Genomic DNA, 5,439 nt, shown 5'->3' on the forward strand with positions numbered 1-5,439 from the left:
GAGTACTTCTATGGAAACCTCATTGTTGAATTTGTTGAGAAAAATTATCAAACCACAACTGAGAAGCTTGCTTTAAACCATAACGAGACTTGCGAAGCCTACATACCCAATTTGCAGTGTCTTTCTCTACATACCCTGGTGGTTGTTCTATGCATACCTCTTCTTTCAAGTCTCCATGAAAGAATGCATTTTTAACATCTAGTTAGCTAAGCTTCCAACCATGATCAACTGCTAACGAGATGGCAATGCAAACTGTGCCCATTTTCACCACTAGATTGAAGGTCTCATCATAGTCTAGTCCAAACTGTTGTGTAAAACCATTAGCTACCAACCTCGCTTTATATCTATCAATACTTCTACCTAGTTTGCATTTGACTTTATAAATCCACTTGAAGCCGACTGCATTCTTCCCTTGAAGCCTTGAAACAATTTCCCAAGTCCTACATTCATAGAGTACCTCCATCTCTTCATTCATAGCTTCTACCCATTAATGATTTTTAGAGGCTTGATTGTAAAAAACATGTTCTTCATGTTTAGTAGTTTGAGCCATGAACAACTAAAAATCCATAAAAAAAAAAATTATAACTGACCTAGCGATCAATAGGATACCGAATGCGCTCTATCTTCTTATAGACTCTCTGATTTCTTTATGACTTGTGTCATGATCTCTTCTATGATAGACAAAACCAGAATACCATTGAGGAGTAGCTTGTTCCACATAAGAACCATCATTTGGTTCGGGTATGTCTAAATTATAATCATCATTGGATTGAATTGTTTCTAACTGCGCATTTACAAGAGGGCAAGAAGATGTGCATGACTGATTTTTTCCTCCACAGGAGTTTTGAATTCAACCATGGGTTGTACATTTCCATTTGTAGCGAGACTGAATCAATGTGATCACATTTCTTATCAAACTCATACTCATCAAATACCATATTCCGTGAAGTTAGTATTTTCATGCTGCTAGGATCATAACATTTATATCCCTTATACTCATCGGCATATGTAATAAACTTGCAGTTCAAAGATTTATCCGAAAACTTATTTCTCAAAGAATAATGTATGTGAACATAACAAACACAGCCAAACACACGAAAGTCATTATACACATGATGTTAACCATAAAGAACATAATAAGAACACTTATTGATTTGTAATGTGGACAACAATAATTCTGTCCAAAGGCTAGTTGGCACATTGACATCATGCATCATGTTCAAAGTTGTCTCTACAATATGTCGGTGCTTTTGCTCGGCTATCACATTTTGTTGAGGAGTATGGGGGCAAGATATTTGTCTACTTATCCCATTGTTTAGAAATATTTAGTAAAAACTTGGGGGAGATATTCTTCTCCACCATCACACTAAAAATGCACAATGTTAGACGAATATTTGTCCGAATTAGGGCGTGAAAGTCTTGGAAAACTTTGAAGAATTGAAATTTATGCTTCATAAAATATATCCAAGTATAATGCGAGAAGGAATCGACAAAAATTACATAGTAGTGGCTGCCAGACAATGACGGAATTGGCGTAGGTACCTATTAAAATGAATATTCTCAAAAGCTTTAGATGTTCTCTTATTCAAAATATAGAATTGAAGAACACAACTCTTATAAAGTTGACAACTTGAACACTTGTTGACTTCTAAGACAAACTCTAAACTAGACATTGGAATAAGATTATGTACAACAAGTTTCTCAATAAAATTTTGACTACAACGACCCAAACGATTATGCCATAAATCAAACTTATTACATTGAAGCAAATTCAAGACATCTAGACTCTGAACTTGCAGTTCAGAAGATGAACTGAAGACTAGAGAAGGAACTATTTAGTCAATCGAAGAAGTGACTATGGCCGAGGATACCAGAGATTCCTTGAAAATTTACATATTCCCTTGTTGCTCCCCCCTTAACGAACGTCTTCTTCATTCGAAGGTCCTTGGCATACACAAAAGAGGCAGTGAATTCAATAGAAGAATATGTATCATCAACAAGTTTAGACACAGAATTAATGTTTTTCTTTATATTTGGGGAAAGCAAAGCATTGGACAAAGGTAATAACGAGGAATTTGACATAGGAATTTGTGCATTTCTAGTATGAGTAATGGAATGATACGATCCACCTCCTGTGACAATAGACCTCTTCCAAAATAAGGAAATAAGTTAGACAATTTTACTTGCATCTCCAGTGACGTGTGTAGCAGCCCCCTAGAGACTATGTACCATTGTCCTTGATCATTTTGTTTGAAATGCACCCTTGAAAGAGCTATCATAAGTATTTTTTGCACATCATTCGACACAAATTTAGGTTGACCTTGTGCTGTCTGCGTTCCTCCCTACTTGTTCTCATGTTTATATGTATTTTTTCCTGCTTGTTCTCTTGTTTGTATGTCTTTTCTTTATTTTGCAGATTGTACCAATAATTTGCCTTTACATGACCTTTCTTGTTCTATGAGAAATAGGTGAGAATTCTCCTATGGTTCTTAGTTCCTAGAGAGATATTAGAAGTTCGTAAAATTCCTCTACCACCCTGACCAAAACGACCACACCCTCGTCCTCCTTGGTAACCTCCACCTCCATGACCATATCCACATCTACTCTTAGTCACTAGCACATTGTGAGAACCTTCCTCACTAATCTCGAAGATTTGTTTTCTACTCAACTCATGCTGAAGAAATTTAGCCTTGAGTTCTTCAAAACAAGGAAGAGTAGGAAGAACTTCTAAAGCAATACAAAACATATCATATTATGGGCTGAGCCCACTCAGAATCTATTGAACTTTGTCACAATTTAAAACTGCATTCCCAATCACAGCATGCTGATCAGTGATCCCCTTCATTTGAGCCAAATAATCTATAACAAGTTTTGATCCTTTCTTGAGATTTTGAAATTCTCATTTTAATTGTAGAACTCGTGCCTCTAAAACTTGAGAATATGTGTATGCACATATGTCTCACAACTCGGCTGCACTGAGAACATTAGAAATACTAGCAAGCACTTCATCGGAAAGGGTGGAAGTGATATATGCTATGAGAGATTGGTCAATCCTCATCCACTTAACTTACTCTGGATTCCACTCTGTTGTAATAGATGACTCTCCTTTATCATTCTTCCCTTCCTGAATGATAAACTGCGGCAGAGCAAGGGAAGTTCCATCTAAATGCCCAAATAGATAATGGCTCCTTATAAAAGGAACTATTTGTCGTTTCCAGGTTAGATAATTGGTATGGGTAAGCTTTTGGAAGATAAGTTGGGTCAAGAAACTAGAAGAAATGTCATTGTTAGAAGTAGAATGCATGAATAAACGAGAAGGCAAACTTTCTTATGCCATCAAACAGAATGCCGCAAGAAAGACAATCGTTAGCCCCCTTTTTTTTCTTTTCATTTCTTTTCTTTTCTTTTTTAGAAAAGGGGGCTTATCGAGTCCCTGCTATGCACACAATAGAATCCCTGCTATGCAGAGAACTAAAACTGTGTGAAACAAAATATGAAGTTAACGGCACAATGGATATTTAATTCTGTTGAAAAACATGACATATAATTCTATAAGCAGATTGAAAATAAGGCAGAACATGCACATATTTGATTCTAATATAGGTTGAAGAAAAGATGGCAGAGAATAGAATGAATAAAAAAAAAAAACTTTCAACACTTCTTAGAGCATGTCTTAATTATTTCAACACAGCTCTATAGGAAGATTCAACTTTGTTTTAGGTTGAAGAAAAGGGGAGCAAAAAATAGGAGGAATAGAAAAGGACGTGCAGCACTCCTTTAAACATGATGATTCAACACTGTTCTATGCTTGACGAACTAATATGATGCAGAGAATAAACTAGATGGAGTAGAGAAAAACAGAGAGAGAAAGGACGTAGAGAGAGGGACAGAAGATAAAGAGTGAGAAGAATAGAAGAGATGGGGAATAAGATGTCTTTTCTGAAAAATCTCAGATCAGATTTGTCTGGGCAATCTTTCTAAAGAAGTCACCACCCATTCTCTGATACCATGTTAGTTTTTGGTATATCAGTCTTGACAATCACTGCAGTTCAGTCTTGTAGAAAATAAGGAAGAAAAGACAAGAGAGAATCGCTGCAGCCTCAACCCTAAAATTTTATATATTCAGGTTAGATGCAAGGTCAAAATAATAAACCAAAGAGTACACCAAAACTACTTCATATGCCATTAATGAAACATAAAGGCACGTGAGAAATAAAACACCTATTCCTGATGGGTTTGGGTCTGGACCAAGATCCAAACTCGTCTGTTCACCCTTACAAGACCCACCTAAGGAAATCACCCACTCTTTCATTTTATTGCCGCACCCGAGTTGCATCGAGTCGGGTGCGCACCAGACATGGGTGCGGCTCCGACTCACACTCGAGCCCAATTAGAATGTCATATTACTAAATTACTTATATACTATATGTTGTTCTGATATTTTCCTATGCAATACAATTATTCAAGTATGTTATATACATTAATAACTAAATTGTAATAATAATATATACATGCTTATTCTGTTATATATATAATAAATTAATAATAATAAAATACCCTTGCCGCATCGCCGCACCTAAATTTTTTGGGATGTACCGCTCCAGCACCCGCACCCAGCATTCTGTTGACATAGCTGATGGCTCTTGCATCGGCATAGATGACATGGTGTCAAAGGGCAGCCTTGGAGAGGAGCAGTTCATTAGTCCCGATTCGCCATGGGCAGCCTAGGAGAGGGGCAGATCATCAGTCCTAATATGCGAAATGCTGATATAGATCAGCGCAGGCAGAACCAAGGGAAAGATAATAGTTTGGACAATTCTCTGACACGTGTTGTCCAGCAAGATGAAACTATTATTATGGACCTCCTGTAAGTTGGCAACTAGCCCGACCATCAGGCGCCCTTAAGAATGCCTCATGGGAAGAAATGGAAGCTGCGGCAACCATTAACATAAAGTTCAAGGCTTTTCAGATGACCAATTTTCAGATGACCAAAATAGAAAGAGCAAGCATGGTAGAGTTAGAGAAAACTGCAATCTTGGTATGGTCCTGTGGAGGTAGACCTCTAATGTTAACCATGAAAATCGGATGTTGCTGAATTGAATCCACAGTTTTGAAGGATGGTTGCAAAGCTGTGAATTCATTAAACAGAATGGAAGATCAAGCTTGTAGCAGAAGCGTATGGCCGTTGCATGAACACAAATTTGAAGGTTACATCTATGCTGCAAATGAACAACACCAAAGTGTCAAAAGGCAGGCTGGCACCCGGGTTTAAACATTTGTATCTTTGGTTGTTTCTTATGAAGTTTGTAGGCTGTAGAAATTTGGGTGACCCTTATTTCTGGATGGAGTCCCTTTTGTAAACTTTTAAGTTCTTGAATGGGTCCTCTTGGATTCATTTTTTGTTGTACATACAATCCCATTTCTTTTTCATAGAGATCG

Source organism: Nymphaea colorata, chromosome 7 (assembly GCF_008831285.2).
Source record: "Nymphaea colorata isolate Beijing-Zhang1983 chromosome 7, ASM883128v2, whole genome shotgun sequence".
Classification (NCBI taxonomy): Eukaryota; Viridiplantae; Streptophyta; class Magnoliopsida; order Nymphaeales; family Nymphaeaceae; genus Nymphaea; species Nymphaea colorata.